Below are 19,668 nucleotides of genomic sequence, written 5' to 3' on the forward strand. Positions count from 1 at the left end.
GGCACCTAGGGAAACCTACCAAACATGTGCATTTTTGAAAACTAGAGACCTAGGGGAATCCAAGATGGGGTGACTTGTGTGGCTCTCACCGGGTTCTGTTACCCAGAATCCTTTGCAAACATAAGAATTTGGCTAAAAAAACAAATTTTCCTCATATTTCGGTGACAGAAAGTTCTGCAATATGAGAGGAGCCACAAATTTCCTTTCACCCAGCGTTTCCCCAAGACTCCTGATAAAAATGATACCTCACTTTTGAGGGTAGGACTAGCGACCACAACAGAAAAAGCCCCAAACACAATGTGGACACATCACATTTTTCTACAGAAAACAGAGGTGTTTTTTTGCAAAGTGCCTACCTGTAGATTTTGGCCTCTTGCTCAGACGGCACCTAGGGAAACCGACCAAACCTGTGCATTTTTTTTAAACTAGAGACCTAGGGGAATCCAAGATGGGGTGACGTGTGGGGCTGTCACCAGGTTCTGTTACCCAGAATCCTTTGCAAACCTCAATATTTGGCTAATAAAACACTTTTCCTCACATTTCGGTGACAGAAAGTTCTGAAATCTGAGAGGAGGCACAAATTTCCTTTCACCTAGCGTTCCCCCAAGACTCCTGATAAAAATGATACCTCACTTTTGTGGTAGGCCTAGCGCCCACGACAGAAAAAGCCCCAAAACACAACGTGGACACATCACATTTTTCTACAGAAAACAGAGGTGTTTTTTGCAAAATGCCTACCTGTAGATTTTGGCCTCTAGCTCAGACGGCACCTAGGGAACCGACCAAACCTGTGCATTTTTTAAAACTAGAGACCTAGGGGAATCCAAGATGGGGTGACTTGTGGGACTCTCACCAGGTTCTGTTACCAGAATCCTTTGCAAACCTCAAAATTTGGCTAAAAAACATGTTTTCCTCACATTTCGGTGACAGAAAGTTCTGGAATCTGAGAGGAGCCACAAATTTCCTTTACCCAGCGTTCCCCCAAGACTCCTGATAAAAAATGATACCTCACTTGTCTGGGTAGGCCTAGCGCCTGCGACAGGAAGTGCCCCAAAACACAACGTGGACACATCACATTTTTCTACAGAAAACAGAGATGTTTTTCGCAAAGTGCCTACCTGTAGATTTTGGCCTCTAGCTCAGGCCGGGCACCTAGGGAAACCTACCAAACCTATGCATTTTTTAAAACTAGAGACTAGGGGATTCCAAGATGGGGTGACTTGTGGGGCTCTCACCAGGTTCTGTTACCCAGAATCCTTCGCAAACCTCAAAATTTGGCTGAAAAAACACTTTTCCTCACATTTCAGTGACAGAAAGTTCTGAAATCTGAGAGGAGCCACAAATTTCCTTTCACCCAGCGTTTCCCCAAGACTCCTGATAAAAATGATACCTCACTTTTGAGGGTAGGACTAGCGACCACAACAGAAAAAGCCCCAAACACAATGTGGACACATCACATTTTTCTACAGAAAACAGAGGTGTTTTTTGCAAAGTGCCTACCTGTAGATTTTGGCCTCTTGCTCAGACGGCACCTAGGGAAACCGACCAAACCTGTGCATTTTTTTAAACTAGAGACCTAGGGGAATCCAAGATGGGGTGACGTGTGGGGCTGTCACCAGGTTCTGTTACCCAGAATCCTTTGCAAACCTCAATATTTGGCTAATAAAACACTTTTCCTCACATTTCGGTGACAGAAAGTTCTGAAATCTGAGAGGAGGCACAAATTTCCTTTCACCTAGCGTTCCCCCAAGACTCCTGATAAAAATGATACCTCACTTTTGTGGGTAGGCCTAGCGCCCACGACAGAAAAAGCCCCAAAACACAACGTGGGACACATCACATTTTTCTACAGAAAACAGAGTGTTTTTTGCAAATGCCTACCTGTAGATTTTGGCCTCTAGCTCAGACGGCACCTAGGGAAACCGACCAAACCTGTGCATTTTTTAAAACTAGAGACCTAGGGGAATCCAAGATGGGGTGACTTGTGGGACTCTCACCAGGTTCTGTTACCCAGAATCCTTTGCAAACCTCAAAATTTGGCTAAAAAACATGTTTTCCTCACATTTCGGTGACAGAAAGTTCTGGAATCTGAGAGGAGCCACAAATTTCCTTTTACCCAGCGTTCCCCCAAGACTCCTGATAAAAATGATACCTCACTTGTCTGGGTAGGCCTAGCGCCTGCGACAGGAAGTGCCCCAAAACACAACGTGGACACATCACATTTTTCTACAGAAAACAGAGATGTTTTTCGCAAAGTGCCTACCTGTAGATTTTGGCCTCTAGCTCAGCCGGGCACCTAGGGAAACCTACCAAACCTATGCATTTTTTAAAACTAGAGACCTAGGGGATTCCAAGATGGGGTGACTTGTGGGGCTCTCACCAGGTTCTGTTACCCAGAATCCTTCGCAAACCTCAAAATTTGGCTGAAAAAACACTTTTCCTCACATTTCAGTGACAGAAAGTTCTGAAATCTGAGAGGAGCCACAAATTTCCTTTCACCCAGCGTTTCCCCAAGACTCCTGATAAAAATGATACCTCACTTTTGAGGGTAGGACTAGCGACCACAACAGAAAAAGCCCCAAACACAATGTGGACACATCACATTTTTCTACAGAAAACAGAGGTGTTTTTTGCAAAGTGCCTACCTGTAGATTTTGGCCTCTTGCTCAGACGGCACCTAGTGAAAACCGACCAAACCTGTGCATTTTTTCAAACTAGAGACCTAGGGGAATCCAAGATGGGGTGACGTGTGGGGCTGTCACCAGGTTCTGTTACCCAGAATCCTTTGCAAACCTCAATATTTGGCTAATAAAACACTTTTCCTCACATTTCGGTGACAGAAAGTTCTGAAATCTGAGAGGAGGCACAAATTTCCTTTCACCTAGCGTTCCCCCAAGACTCCTGATAAAAATGATACCTCACTTTTGTGGGTAGGCCTAGCGCCCACGACAGAAAAAGCCCCAAAACACAACGTGGACACATCACATTTTTCTACAGAAAACAGAGGTGTTTTTTGCAAAATGCCTACCTGTAGATTTTGGCCTCTAGCTCAGACGGCACCTAGGGAAACCGACCAAACCTGTGCATTTTTTTAAAAACTAGAGACCTAGGGGAATCCAAGATGGGGTGACTTGTGGGACTCTCACCAGGTTCTGTTACCCAGAATCCTTTGCAAACCTCAAAATTTGGCTAAAAAACATGTTTTCCTCACATTTCGGTGACAGAAAGTTCTGGAATCTGAGAGGAGCCACAAATTTCCTTTTACCCAGCGTTCCCCCAAGACTCCTGATAAAAATGATACCTCACTTGTCTGGGTAGGCCTAGCGCCTGCGACAGGAAGTGCCCCCAAAACACAACGTGGACACATCACATTTTTCTACAGAAAACAGAGGTGTTTTTTTGCAAAGTGCCTACCTGTAGATTTTGACCTCTAGCTCAGCTGGCAGCTAGAGAAACCTACCAAACCTGTGCATTTTTGAAAACTAGAGACGTAGGGGAATCCAAGATGGGGTGACTTGTGTGGCTTTCACCGGGTTCTGTTACCCAGAATCCTTTGCAAACATAAAAATTTGGCTAAAAAAACACATTTTCCTCATATTTCGGTGACAGAAAGTTCTGCAATATGAGAGGAGCCACAAATTTCCTTCCACCCAGCGTTTCCCCAAGTCTCCCGATAAAAATGATACCTCACTTCTGTGGGTAGGCCTAGCGCCTGCGACAGGAAGTGCCCCAAAACACAACGTGGACACATCACATTTTTCTACAGAAAACAGAGGTGTTTTTGGCAAAGTGCCTACCTGTAGATTTTGGCCTCTAGCTCAGCCGGCACCTAAGGAAACCTACCAAACCTATGCATTTTTTAAAACTAGAGACCTAGGGGATTCCAAGATGGGGTGACTTGTGGGGCTCTCACCAGGTTCTGTTACCCAGAATCCTTCGCAAACCTCAAAATTTGGCTGAAAAAACACTTTTCCTCACATTTCAGTGACAGAAAGTTCTGCAATATGAGAGGAGCCACAAATTTCCTTCCACCCAGCGTTTCCCCAAGTCTCCCGATAAAAATGATACCTCACTTCTGTGGGTAGGCCTAGCGCCCAAGACAGAAAAAGCCCCAAACACAATGTGGACACATCACATTTTTCTACAGAAAACAGAGGTGTTTTTGCAAAGTGCCTACCTGTAGATTTTGGCCTCTTGCTCAGACGGCACCTAGGGAAACCGACCAAACCTGTGCATTTTTTTAAACTAGAGACCTAGGGGAATCCAAGATGGGGTGACGTGTGGGGCTGTCACCAGGTTCTGTTACCCAGAATCCTTTGCAAACCTCAATATTTGGCTAATAAAACACTTTTCCTCACATTTCGGTGACAGAAAGTTCTGAAATCTGAGAGGAGGCACAAATTTCCTTTCACCTAGCGTTCCCCCAAGACTCCTGATAAAAATGATACCTCACTTTTGTGGGTAGGCCTAGCGCCCACGACAGAAAAAGCCCCAAAACACAACGTGGACACATCACATTTTTCTACAGAAAACAGAGGTGTTTTTTGCAAAATGCCTACCTGTAGATTTTGGCCTCTAGCTCAGACGGCACCTAGGGAAACCGACCAAACCTGTGCATTTTTAAAACTAGAGACCTAGGGGAATCCAAGATGGGGTGACTTGTGGGACTCTCACCAGGTTCTGTTACCCAGAATCCTTTGCAAACCTCAAAATTTGGCTAAAAAACATGTTTTCCTCACATTTCGGTGACAGAAAGTTCTGGAATCTGAGAGGAGCCACAAATTTCCTTTTACCAGCGTTCCCCCAAGACTCCTGATAAAAATGATACCTCACTTGTCTGGGTAGGCCTAGCGCCTGCGACAGGAAGTGCCCCAAAACACAACGTGGACACATCACATTTTTCTACAGAAAACAGAGATGTTTTTCGCAAAGTGCCTACCTGTAGATTTTGGCCTCTAGCTCAGGCGGCACCTAGGGAAACCTACCAAACCTATGCATTTTTTAAAACTAGAGACCTAGGGGATTCCAAGATGGGGTGACTTGTGGGGCTCTCACCAGGTTCTGTTACCCAGAATCCTTCGCAAACCTCAAAATTTGGCTGAAAAAACACTTTTCCTCACATTTCAGTGACAGAAAGTTCTGAAATCTGAGAGGAGCCACAAATTTCCTTTCACCCAGCGTTTCCCCAAGACTCCTGATAAAAATGATACCTCACTTTTGAGGGTAGGACTAGCGACCACAACAGAAAAAGCCCCAAACACAATGTGGACACATCACATTTTTCTACAGAAAACAGAGGTGTTTTTTTGCAAAGTGCCTACCTGTAGATTTTGGCCTCTTGCTCAGACGGCACCTAGGGAAACCGACCAAACCTGTGCATTTTTTTAAACTAGAGACCTAGGGGAATCCAAGATGGGGTGACTGTGTGGGGCTGTCACCAGGTTCTGTTACCCAGAATCCTTTGCAAACCTCAATATTTGGCTAATAAAACACTTTTCCTCACATTTCGGTGACAGAAAGTTCTGAAATCTGAGAGGAGGCACAAATTTCCTTTCACCTAGCGTTCCCCCAAGACTCCTGATAAAAATGATACCTCACTTTTGTGGGTAGGCCTAGCGCCCACGACAGAAAAAGCCCCAAAACACAACGTGGACACATCACATTTTTCTACAGAAAACAGAGGTGTTTTTTGCAAAATGCCTACCTGTAGATTTTGGCCTCTAGCTCAGACGGCACCTAGGGAAACCGACCAAACCTGTGCATTTTTTAAAACTAGAGACCTAGGGGAATCCAAGATGGGGTGACTTGTGGGACTCTCACCAGGTTCTGTTACCCAGAATCCTTTGCAAACCTCAAAATTTGGCTAAAAAACATGTTTTCCTCACATTTCGGTGACAGAAAGTTCTGGAATCTGAGAGGAGCCACAAATTTCCTTTTACCCAGCGTTCCCCCAAGACTCCTGATAAAAATGATACCTCACTTGTCTGGGTAGGCCTAGCGCCTGCGACAGGAAGTGCCCCAAAACACAACGTGGACACATCACATTTTTCTACAGAAAACAGAGATGTTTTTCGCAAAGTGCCTACCTGTAGATTTTGGCCTCTAGCTCAGCCGGCACCTAGGGAAACCTACCAAACCTATGCATTTTTTAAAACTAGAGACCTAGGGGATTCCAAGATGGGGTGACTTGTGGGGCTCTCACCAGGTTCTGTTACCCAGAATCCTTCGCAAACCTCAAAATTTGGCTGAAAAAACACTTTTCCTCACATTTCAGTGACAGAAAGTTCTGAAATCTGAGAGGAGCCACAAATTTCCTTTCACCCAGCGTTTCCCAAGACTCCTGATAAAAATGATACCTCACTTTTGAGGGTAGGACTAGCGACCACAACAGAAAAAGCCCCAAACACAATGTGGACACATCACATTTTTCTACAGAAAACAGAGGTGTTTTTTGCAAAGTGCCTACCTGTAGATTTTGGCCTCTTGCTCAGACGGCACCTAGTGAAACCGACCAAACCTGTGCATTTTTTCAAACTAGAGACCTAGGGGAATCCAAGATGGGGTGACGTGTGGGGCTGTCACCAGGTTCTGTTACCCAGAATCCTTTGCAAACCTCAATATTTGGCTAATAAAACACTTTTCCTCACATTTCGGTGACAGAAAGTTCTGAAATCTGAGAGGAGGCACAAATTTCCTTTCACCTAGCGTTCCCCCAAGGACTCCTGATAAAAATGATACCTCACTTTTGTGGGTAGGCCTAGCGCCCACGACAGAAAAAGCCCCAAAACACAACGTGGACACATCACATTTTTCTACAGAAAACAGAGGTGTTTTTTGCAAAATGCCTACCTGTAGATTTTGGCCTCTAGCTCAGACGGCACCTAGGGAAACCGACCAAACCTGTGCATTTTTTAAAACTAGAGACCTAGGGGAATCCAAGATGGGGTGACTTGTGGGACTCTCACCAGGTTCTGTTACCCAGAATCCTTTGCAAACCTCAAAATTTGGCTAAAAAACATGTTTTCCTCACATTTCGGTGACAGAAAGTTCTGGAATCTGAGAGGAGCCACAAATTTCCTTTTACCCAGCGTTCCCCCAAGACTCCTGATAAAAATGATACCTCACTTGTCTGGGTAGGCCTAGCGCCTGCGACAGGAAGTGCCCCAAAACACAACGTGGACACATCACATTTTTCTACAGAAAACAGAGGTGTTTTTTGCAAAGTGCCTACCTGTAGATTTTGACCTCTAGCTCAGCTGGCAGCTAGAGAAACCTACCAAACCTGTGCATTTTTGAAAACTAGAGACGTAGGGGAATCCAAGATGGGGTGACTTGTGTGGCTTTCACCGGGTTCTGTTACCCAGAATCCTTTGCAAACATAAAAATTTGGCTAAAAAACACATTTTCCTCATATTTCGGTGACAGAAAGTTCTGCAATATGAGAGGAGCCACAAATTTCCTTCCACCCAGCGTTTCCCCAAGTCTCCCGATAAAAATGATACCTCACTTCTGTGGGTAGGCCTAGCGCCCAAGACAGAAAAAGCCCCAAAACACAACGTTGACACATCACATTTTCCTACAGAAAACAGAGGTGTTTTTTTGCAAAGTGCCTACCTGTAGATTTTGGCCTCTAGCTCAGCCGGCACCTAAGGAAACCTACCAAACCTATGCATTTTTTAAAACTAGAGACCTAGGGGATTCCAAGATGGGGTGACTTGTGGGGCTCTCACCAGGTTCTGTTACCCAGAATCCTTCGCAAACCTCAAAATTTGGCTGAAAAAAACACTTTTCCTCACATTTCAGTGACAGAAAGTTCTGCAATATGAGAGGAGCCACAAATTTCCTTCCACCCAGCGTTTCCCCCAAGTCTCCCGATAAAAATGATACCTCACTTCTGTGGGTAGGCCTAGCGCCCAAGACAGAAAAAGCCCCAAAACACAACGTTGACACATCACATTTTCCTACAGAAAACAGAGGTGTTTTTTGCAAAGTGCCTACCTGTAGATTTTGGCCTCTTGCTCAGACGGCACCTAGGGAAACCGACCAAACCTGTGCATTTTTTTAAACTAGAGACCTAGGGGAATCCAAGATGGGGTGACGTGTGGGGCTGTCACCAGGTTCTGTTACCCAGAATCCTTTGCAAACCTCAATATTTGGCTAATAAAACACTTTTCCTCACATTTCGGTGACAGAAAGTTCTGAAATCTGAGAGGAGGCACAAATTTCCTTTCACCTAGCGTTCCCCAAGACTCCTGATAAAAATGATACCTCACTTTTGTGGGTAGGCCTAGCGCCCACGACAGAAAAAGCCCCAAAACACAACGTGGATACATCACATTTTTCTACAGAAAACAGAGGTGTTTTTTGCAAAATGCCTACCTGTAGATTTTGGCCTCTAGCTCAGACGGCACCTAGGGAAACCGACCAAACCTGTGCATTTTTTAAAACTAGAGACCTAGGGGAATCCAAGATGGGGTGACTTGTGGGACTCTCACCAGGTTCTGTTACCCAGAATCCTTTGCAAACCTCAAAATTTGGCTAAAAACATGTTTTCCTCACATTTCGGTGACAGAAAGTTCTGGAATCTGAGAGGAGCCACAAATTTCCTTTTACCCAGCGTTCCCCCAAGACTCCTGATAAAAATGATACCTCACTTGTCTGGGTAGGCCTAGCGCCTGCGACAGGAAGTGCCCCAAAACACAACGTGGACACATCACATTTTTCTACAGAAAACAGAGATGTTTTTCGCAAAGTGCCTACCTGTAGATTTTGGCCTCTAGCTCAGCCGGCACCTAGGGAAACCTACCAAACCTATGCATTTTTTAAAACTAGAGACCTAGGGGATTCCAAGATGGGGTGACTTGTGGGGCTCTCACCAGGTTCTGTTACCCAGAATCCTTCGCAAACCTCAAAATTTGGCTGAAAAAACACTTTTCCTCACATTTCAGTGACAGAAAGTTCTGAAATCTGAGAGGAGCCACAAATTTCCTTTCACCCAGCGTTTCCCCAAGACTCCTGATAAAAATGATACCTCACTTTTGAGGGTAGGACTAGCGACCACAACAGAAAAAGCCCCAAACACAATGTGGACACATCACATTTTTCTACAGAAAACAGAGGTGTTTTTTTGCAAAGTGCCTACCTGTAGATTTTGGCCTCTTGCTCAGACGGCACCTAGGGGAAACCGACCAAACCTGTGCATTTTTTTAACTAGAGACCTAGGGGAATCCAAGATGGGGTGACGTGTGGGGCTGTCACCAGGTTCTGTTACCCAGAATCCTTTGCAAACCTCAATATTTGGCTAATAAAACACTTTTCCTCACATTTCGGTGACAGAAAGTTCTGAAATCTGAGAGGAGGCACAAATTTCCTTTCACCTAGCGTTCCCCCAAGACTCCTGATAAAAATGATACCTCACTTTTGTGGGTAGGCCTAGCGCCCACGACAGAAAAAGCCCCAAAACACAACGTGGACACATCACATTTTTCTACAGAAAACAGAGGTGTTTTTTGCAAAATGCCTACCTGTAGATTTTGGCCTCTAGCTCAGACGGCACCTAGGGAAACCGACCAAACCTGTGCATTTTTTAAAACTAGAGACCTAGGGGAATCCAAGATGGGGTGACTTGTGGGACTCTCACCAGGTTCTGTTACCCAGAATCCTTTGCAAACCTCAAAATTTGGCTAAAAAACATGTTTTCCTCACATTTCGGTGACAGAAAGTTCTGGAATCTGAGAGGAGCCACAAATTTCCTTTTACCCAGCGTTCCCCCAAGACTCCTGATAAAAATGATACCTCACTTGTCTGGGTAGGCCTAGCGCCTGCGACAAGAAGTGCCCCAAAACACAACGTGGACACATCACATTTTTCTACAGAAAACAGAGGTGTTTTTTGCAAAGTGCCTACCTGTAGATTTTGACCTCTAGCTCAGCTGGCAGCTAGAGAAACCTACCAAACCTGTGCATTTTTGAAAACTAGAGACGTAGGGGAATCCAAGATGGGGTGACTTGTGTGGCTTTCACCGGGTTCTGTTACCCAGAATCCTTTGCAAACATAAAAATTTGGCTAAAAAACACATTTTCCTCATATTTCGGTGACAGAAAGTTCTGCAATATGAGAGGAGCCACAAATTTCCTTCCACCCAGCGTTTCCCCAAGTCTCCCGATAAAAATGATACCTCACTTCTGTGGGTAGGCCTAGCGCCCAAGACAGAAAAAGCCCCAAAACACAACGTTGACACATCACATTTTCCTACAGAAAACAGAGGTGTTTTTGCAAAGTGCCTACCTGTAGATTTTGGCCTCTAGCTCAGCCGGCACCTAGGGAAACCTACCAAACCTATGCATTTTTTAAAACTAGAGACCTAGGGGATTCCAAGATGGGGTGACTTGTGGGGCTCTCACCAGGTTCTGTTACCCAGAATCCTTCGCAAACCCTCAAAATTTGGCTGAAAAAACACTTTTCCTCACATTTCGGTGACAGAAAGTTCTGGAATCTGAGAGGAGCCACAAATTTCCTTTTACCCAGCGTTCCCCCAAGACTCCTGATAAAAATGATACCTCACTTGTCTGGGTAGGCCTAGCGCCTGCGACAGGAAGTGCCCCAAAACACAACGTGGACACATCACATTTTTCTACAGAAAACAGAGATGTTTTTCGCAAAGTGCCTACCTGTAGATTTTGGCCTCTAGCTCAGCCGGCACCTAGGGAAACCTACCAAACCTATGCATTTTTTAAAACTAGAGACCTAGGGGATTCCAAGATGGGGTGACTTGTGGGGCTCTCACCAGGTTCTGTTACCCAGAATCCTTCGCAAACCTCAAAATTTGGCTGAAAAAACACTTTTCCTCACATTTCAGTGACAGAAAGTTCTGAAATCTGAGAGGAGCCACAAATTTCCTTTCACCCAGCGTTTCCCCAAGACTCCTGATAAAAATGATACCTCACTTTTGAGGGTAGGACTAGCGACCACAACAGAAAAAGCCCCAAACACAATGTGGACACATCACATTTTTCTACAGAAAACAGAGGTGTTTTTTGCAAAGTGCCTACCTGTAGATTTTGGCCTCTTGCTCAGACGGCACCTAGTGAAACCGACCAAACCTGTGCATTTTTTCAAACTAGAGACCTAGGGGAATCCAAGATGGGGTGACGTGTGGGGCTGTCACCAGGTTCTGTTACCCAGAATCCTTTGCAAACCTCAATATTTGGCTAATAAAACACTTTTCCTCACATTTCGGTGACAGAAAGTTCTGAAATCTGAGAGGAGGCACAAATTTCCTTTCACCTAGCGTTCCCCCAAGACTCCTGATAAAAATGATACCTCACTTTTGTGGGTAGGCCTAGCGCCCACGACAGAAAAAGCCCCAAAACACAACGTGGACACATCACATTTTTCTACAGAAAACAGAGGTGTTTTTTGCAAAATGCCTACCTGTAGATTTTGGCCTCTAGCTCAGACGGCACCTAGGGAAACCGACCAAACCTGTGCATTTTTTAAAACTAGAGACCTAGGGGAATCCAAGATGGGGTGACTTGTGGGACTCTCACCAGGTTCTGTTACCCAGAATCCTTTGCAAACCTCAAAATTTGGCTAAAAAACATGTTTTCCTCACATTTCGGTGACAGAAAGTTCTGGAATCTGAGAGGAGCCACAAATTTCCTTTTACCCAGCGTTCCCCCAAGACTCCTGATAAAAATGATACCTCACTTGTCTGGGTAGGCCTAGCGCCTGCGACAGGAAGTGCCCCAAAACACAACGTGGACACATCACATTTTTCTACAGAAAACAGAGGTGTTTTTTGCAAAGTGCCTACCTGTAGATTTTGACCTCTAGCTCAGCTGGCAGCTAGAGAAACCTACCAAACCTGTGCATTTTTGAAAACTAGAGACGTAGGGGAATCCAAGATGGGGTGACTTGTGTGGCTTTCACCGGGTTCTGTTACCCAGAATCCTTTGCAAACATAAAAATTTGGCTAAAAAACACATTTTCCTCATATTTCGGTGACAGAAAGTTCTGCAATATGAGAGGAGCCACAAATTTCCTTCCACCCAGCGTTTCCCCAAGTCTCCCGATAAAAATGATACCTCACTTCTGTGGGTAGGCCTAGCGCCCAAGACAGAAAAAGCCCCAAAACACAACGTTGACACATCACATTTTCCTACAGAAAACAGAGGTGTTTTTTGCAAAGTGCCTACCTGTAGATTTTGGCCTCTAGCTCAGCCGGCACCTAAGGAAACCTACCAAACCTATGCATTTTTTAAAACTAGAGACCTAGGGGATTCCAAGATGGGGTGACTTGTGGGGCTCTCACCAGGTTCTGTTACCCAGAATCCTTCGCAAACCTCAAAATTTGGCTGAAAAAACACTTTTCCTCACATTTCAGTGACAGAAAGTTCTGCAATATGAGAGGAGCCACAAATTTCCTTCCACCCAGCGTTTCCCCAAGTCTCCCGATAAAAATGATACCTCACTTCTGTGGGTAGGCCTAGCGCCCAAGACAGAAAAAGCCCCAAAACACAACGTTGACACATCACATTTTCCTACAGAAAACAGAGGTGTTTTTTGCAAAGTGCCTACCTGTAGATTTTGGCCTCTTGCTCAGACGGCACCTAGGGAAACCGACCAAACCTGTGCATTTTTTTAAACTAGAGACCTAGGGGAATCCAAGATGGGGTGACGTGTGGGGCTGTCACCAGGTTCTGTTACCCAGAATCCTTTGCAAACCTCAATATTTGGCTAATAAAACACTTTTCCTCACATTTCGGTGACAGAAAGTTCTGAAATCTGAGAGGAGGCACAAATTTCCTTTCACCTAGCGTTCCCCCAAGACTCCTGATAAAAATGATACCTCACTTTTGTGGGTAGGCCTAGCGCCCACGACAGAAAAAGCCCCAAAACACAACGTGGATACATCACATTTTTCTACAGAAAACAGAGGTGTTTTTTGCAAAATGCCTACCTGTAGATTTTGGCCTCTAGCTCAGACGGCACCTAGGGAAACCGACCAAACCTGTGCATTTTTTAAAACTAGAGACCTAGGGGAATCCAAGATGGGGTGACTTGTGGGACTCTCACCAGGTTCTGTTACCCAGAATCCTTTGCAAACCTCAAAATTTGGCTAAAAAACATGTTTTCCTCACATTTCGGTGACAGAAAGTTCTGGAATCTGAGAGGAGCCACAAATTTCCTTTTACCCAGCGTTCCCCCAAGACTCCTGATAAAAATGATACCTCACTTGTCTGGGTAGGCCTAGCGCCTGCGACAGGAAGTGCCCCAAAACACAACGTGGACACATCACATTTTTCTACAGAAAACAGAGATGTTTTTCGCAAAGTGCCTACCTGTAGATTTTGGCCTCTAGCTCAGCCGGCACCTAGGGAAACCTACCAAACCTATGCATTTTTTAAAACTAGAGACCTAGGGGATTCCAAGATGGGGTGACTTGTGGGGCTCTCACCAGGTTCTGTTACCCAGAATCCTTCGCAAACCTCAAAATTTGGCTGAAAAAACACTTTTCCTCACATTTCAGTGACAGAAAGTTCTGAAATCTGAGAGGAGCCACAAATTTCCTTTCACCCAGCGTTTCCCCAAGACTCCTGATAAAAATGATACCTCACTTTTGAGGGTAGGACTAGCGACCACAACAGAAAAAGCCCCAAACACAATGTGGACACATCACATTTTTCTACAGAAAACAGAGGTGTTTTTTGCAAAGTGCCTACCTGTAGATTTTGGCCTCTTGCTCAGACGGCACCTAGGGAAACCGACCAAACCTGTGCATTTTTTTAAACTAGAGACCTAGGGGAATCCAAGATGGGGTGACGTGTGGGGCTGTCACCAGGTTCTGTTACCCAGAATCCTTTGCAAACCTCAATATTTGGCTAATAAAACACTTTTCCTCACATTTCGGTGACAGAAAGTTCTGAAATCTGAGAGGAGGCACAAATTTCCTTTCACCTAGCGTTCCCCCAAGACTCCTGATAAAAATGATACCTCACTTTTGTGGGTAGGCCTAGCGCCCACGACAGAAAAAGCCCCAAAACACAACGTGGACACATCACATTTTTCTACAGAAAACAGAGGTGTTTTTTGCAAAATGCCTACCTGTAGATTTTGGCCTCTAGCTCAGACGGCACCTAGGGAAACCGACCAAACCTGTGCATTTTTTAAAACTAGAGACCTAGGGGAATCCAAGATGGGGTGACTTGTGGGACTCTCACCAGGTTCTGTTACCCAGAATCCTTTGCAAACCTCAAAATTTGGCTAAAAAACATGTTTTCCTCACATTTCGGTGACAGAAAGTTCTGGAATCTGAGAGGAGCCACAAATTTCCTTTTACCCAGCGTTCCCCCAAGACTCCTGATAAAAATGATACCTCACTTGTCTGGGTAGGCCTAGCGCCTGCGACAAGAAGTGCCCCAAAACACAACGTGGACACATCACATTTTTCTACAGAAAACAGAGGTGTTTTTTGCAAAGTGCCTACCTGTAGATTTTGACCTCTAGCTCAGCTGGCAGCTAGAGAAACCTACCAAACCTGTGCATTTTTGAAAACTAGAGACGTAGGGGAATCCAAGATGGGGTGACTTGTGTGGCTTTCACCGGGTTCTGTTACCCAGAATCCTTTGCAAACATAAAAATTTGGCTAAAAAACACATTTTCCTCATATTTCGGTGACAGAAAGTTCTGCAATATGAGAGGAGCCACAAATTTCCTTCCACCCAGCGTTTCCCCAAGTCTCCCGATAAAAATGATACCTCACTTCTGTGGGTAGGCCTAGCGCCCAAGACAGAAAAAGCCCCAAAACACAACGTTGACACATCACATTTTCCTACAGAAAACAGAGGTGTTTTTTGCAAAGTGCCTACCTGTAGATTTTGGCCTCTAGCTCAGCCGGCACCTAGGGAAACCTACCAAACCTATGCATTTTTTAAAACTAGAGACCTAGGGGATTCCAAGATGGGGTGACTTGTGGGGCTCTCACCAGGTTCTGTTACCCAGAATCCTTCGCAAACCTCAAAATTTGGCTGAAAAAACACTTTTCCTCACATTTCAGTGACAGAAAGTTCTGAAATCTGAGAGGAGCCACAAATTTCCTTTCACCCAGCGTTTCCCCATGACTCCTGATAAAAATGATACCTCACTTTTGAGGGTAGACCTAGCGCCCACGACAGAAAAAGCCCCAAAACACAACGTGGACACATCACATTTTTCTACAGAAAACAGAGGTGTTTTTTTCAAAATGCCTACCTGTAGATTTTGGCCTCTCGCTCAGCCGGCACCTAAGGAAACCTACCAAACCTGTGCATTTTTGAAAACTAGAGACCTAGGGGAATCCAAAATGGGGTGACTTGTAGGACTCTCACCAGGTTCTGTTACCCAGAATCCTTTGCAAACCTCAAAATTTGGCTAAAAAACATGTTTTCCTCAGATTTCGGTGACAGAAAGTTCTAGAATCTGAGAGGAGCCACAAATTTCCTTTTACCCAGCGTTCCCCCAAGACTCCAGTTAAAAATGATACCTCACATGTGTGGGTAGGCCTAGCGCCCGCAACAGGAAGTGCCCCAAAACACAACGTGGACACATCACATTTTTCTACAGAAAACAGAGGTGTTTTTTGGAAAGTGCCTACCTGTAGATTTTGGCCTCTAGCTCAGCCGGCACCTAGGGAAACCTACCAAACCTGTGCATTTTGGAAAACTAGAGACCTAGGGGAATCCAAGATGGGGTGACTTGTGTGGCTCTCACCAGGTTCTGTTACCCAGAATCCTTTGCAAACATAAAAATATGGCTAAAAAACAAATTTTCCTCATATTTCGGTGACAGAAAGTTCTGCAATCTGAGAGGAGCCACAAATTTCCTTCCACCCAGCATTTCCCCAAGTCTCCCGATAAAAATGATACCTCCCTTCTGTGGGTAGGCCTAGCGCCCGCAACAGAAAATGCCCCAAAACACAACGTGTATACATCACATTTTTCTACTGAAAACAGAGGTGTTTTTTAAAAAGTGCCTACCTGGAGATTTTGACCTCTATCTCAGCCGGCACCTAGGGAAACCTACCAAACCTGTGCATTTTTTAAAACTAGACACCTAGGGGATTCAAGATGGGGTGACTTGTGGGACTCTCACCAGGTTCTGTTACCCAGAATCCTTCGCAAACCTCAAAATTTGGCTGAAAAAACACTTTTCCTCACATTTCAGTGACAGAAAGTTCTGAAATCTGAGAGGAGCCACAAATTTCCTTTCACCCAGCGTTTCCCCAAGACTCCTGATAAAAATGATACCTCACTTTTGAGGGTAGGACTAGCGACCACAACAGAAAAAGCCCCAAACACAATGTGGACACATCACATTTTTCTACAGAAAACAGAGGTGTTTTTTGCAAAGTGCCTACCTGTAGATTTTGGCCTCTTGCTCAGACGGCACCTAGTGAAACCGACCAAACCTGTGCATTTTTTTAAACTAGAGACCTAGGGGAATCCAAGATGGGGTGACGTGTGGGGCTGTCACCAGGTTCTGTTACCCAGAATCCTTTGCAAACCTCAATATTTGGCTAATAAAACACTTTTCCTCACATTTCGGTGACAGAAAGTTCTGAAATCTGAGAGGAGGCACAAATTTCCTTTCACCTAGCGTTCCCCCAAGACTCCTGATAAAAATGATACCTCACTTTTGTGGGTAGGCCTAGCGCCCACGACAGAAAAAGCCCCAAAACACAACGTGGACACATCACATTTTTCTACAGAAAACAGAGGTGTTTTTTGCAAAATGCCTACCTGTAGATTTTGGCCTCTAGCTCAGACGGCACCTAGGGAAACCGACCAAACCTGTGCATTTTTTAAAACTAGAGACCTAGGGGAATCCAAGATGGGGTGACTTGTGGGACTCTCACCAGGTTCTGTTACCCAGAATCCTTTGCAAACCTCAAAATTTGGCTAAAAAACATGTTTTCCTCACATTTCGGTGACAGAAAGTTCTGGAATCTGAGAGGAGCCACAAATTTCCTTTTACCCAGCGTTCCCCAAAGACTCCTGATAAAAATGATACCTCACTTGTCTGGGTAGGCCTAGCGCCTGCGACAGGAAGTGCCCCAAAACACAACGTGGACACATCACATTTTTCTACAGAAAACAGAGGTGTTTTTTGCAAAGTGCCTACCTGTAGATTTTGACCTCTAGCTCAGCTGGCAGCTAGAGAAACCTACCAAACCTGTGCATTTTTGAAAACTAGAGACGTAGGGGAATCCAAGATGGGGTGACTTGTGTGGCTTTCACCGGGTTCTGTTACCCAGAATCCTTTGCAAACATAAAAATTTGGCTAAAAAACACATTTTCCTCATATTTCGGTGACAGAAAGTTCTGCAATATGAGAGGAGCCACAAATTTCCTTCCACCCAGCGTTTCCCCAAGTCTCCAGATAAAAATGATACCTCACTTCTGTGGGTAGGCCTAGCGCCCAAGACAGAAAAAGCCCCAAAACACAACGTTGACACATCACATTTTCCTACAGAAAACAGAGGTGTTTTTTGCAAAGTGCCTACCTGTAGATTTTGGCCTCTAGCTCAGCCGGCACCTAAGGAAACCTACCAAACCTATGCATTTTTTAAAACTAGAGACATAGGGGATTCCAAGATGGGGTGACTTGTGGGGCTCTCACCAGGTTCTGTTACCCAGAATCCTTCGCAAACCTCAAAATTTGGCTGAAAAAACACTTTTCCTCACATTTCAGTGACAGAAAGTTCTGCAATATGAGAGGAGCCACAAATTTCCTTCCACCCAGCGTTTCCCCAAGTCTCCCGATAAAAATGATACCTCACTTCTGTGGGTAGGCCTAGCGCCCAAGACAGAAAAAGCCCCAAAACACAACGTTGACACATCACATTTTCCTACAGAAAACAGAGGTGTTTTTTGCAAAGTGCCTACCTGTAGATTTTGGCCTCTTGCTCAGACGGCACCTAGGGAAACCGACCAAACCTGTGCATTTTTTTAAACTAGAGACCTAGGGGAATCCAAGATGGGGTGACGTGTGGGGCTGTCACCAGGTTCTGTTACCCAGAATCCTTTGCAAACCTCAATATTTGGCTAATAAAACACTTTTCCTCACATTTCGGTGACAGAAAGTTCTGAAATCTGAGAGGAGGCACAAATTTCCTTTCACCTAGCGTTCCCCCAAGACTCCTGATAAAAATGATACCTCACTTTTGTGGGTAGGCCTAGCGCCCACGACAGAAAAAGCCCCAAAACACAACGTGGACACATCACATTTTTCTACAGAAAACAGAGGTGTTTTTTGCAAAATGCCTACCTGTAGATTTTGGCCTCTAGCTCAGACGGCACCTAGGGAAACCGACCAAACCTGTGCATTTTTTAAAACTAGAGACCTAGGGGAATCCAAGATGGGGTGACTTGTGGGACTCTCACCAGGTTCTGTTACCCAGAATCCTTTGCAAACCTCAAAATTTGGCTAAAAAACATGTTTTCCTCACATTTCGGTGACAGAAAGTTCTGGAATCTGAGAGGAGCCACAAATTTCCTTTTACCCAGCGTTCCCCCAAGACTCCTGATAAAAATGATACCTCACTTGTCTGGGTAGGCCTAGCGCCTGCGACAGGAAGTGCCCCAAAACACAACGTGGACACATCACATTTTTCTACAGAAAACAGAGATGTTTTTCGCAAAGTGCCTACCTGTAGATTTTGGCCTCTAGCTCAGCCGGCACCTAGGGAAACCTACCAAACCTATGCATTTTTTAAAACTAGAGACCTAGGGGATTCCAAGATGGGGTGACTTGTGGGGCTCTCACCAGGTTCTGTTACCCAGAATCCTTCGCAAACCTCAAAATTTGGCTGAAAAAACACTTTTCCTCACATTTCAGTGACAGAAAGTTCTGAAATCTGAGAGGAGCCACAAATTTCCTTTCACCCAGCGTTTCCCCAAGACTCCTGATAAAAATGATACCTCACTTTTGAGGGTAGGACTAGCGACCACAACAGAAAAAGCCCCAAACACAATGTGGACACATCACATTTTTCTACAGAAAACAGAGGTGTTTTTTGCAAAGTGCCTACCTGTAGATTTTGGCCTCTTGCTCAGACGGCACCTAGGGAAACCGACCAAACCTGTGCATTTTTTTAAACTAGAGACCTAGGGGAATCCAAGATGGGGTGACGTGTGGGGCTGTCACCAGGTTCTGTTACCCAGAATCCTTTGCAAACCTCAATATTTGGCTAATAAAACACTTTTCCTCACATTTCGGTGACAGAAAGTTCTGAAATCTGAGAGGAGGCACAAATTTCCTTTCACCTAGCGTTCCCCCAAGACTCCTGATAAAAATGATACCTCACTTTTGTGGGTAGGCCTAGCGCCCACGACAGAAAAAGCCCCAAAACACAACGTGGACACATCACATTTTTCTACAGAAAACAGAGGTGTTTTTTGCAAAATGCCTACCTGTAGATTTTGGCCTCTAGCTCAGACGGCACCTAGGGAAACCGACCAAACCTGTGCATTTTTTAAAACTAGAGACCTAGGGGAATCCAAGATGGGGTGACTTGTGGGACTCTCACCAGGTTCTGTTACCCAGAATCCTTTGCAAACCTCAAAATTTGGCTAAAAAACATGTTTTCCTCACATTTCGGTGACAGAAAGTTCTGGAATCTGAGAGGAG

Source organism: Pleurodeles waltl, chromosome 2_2 (genome assembly GCF_031143425.1).
Source record: "Pleurodeles waltl isolate 20211129_DDA chromosome 2_2, aPleWal1.hap1.20221129, whole genome shotgun sequence".
Lineage (NCBI taxonomy): Eukaryota > Metazoa > Chordata > Amphibia > Caudata > Salamandridae > Pleurodeles > Pleurodeles waltl.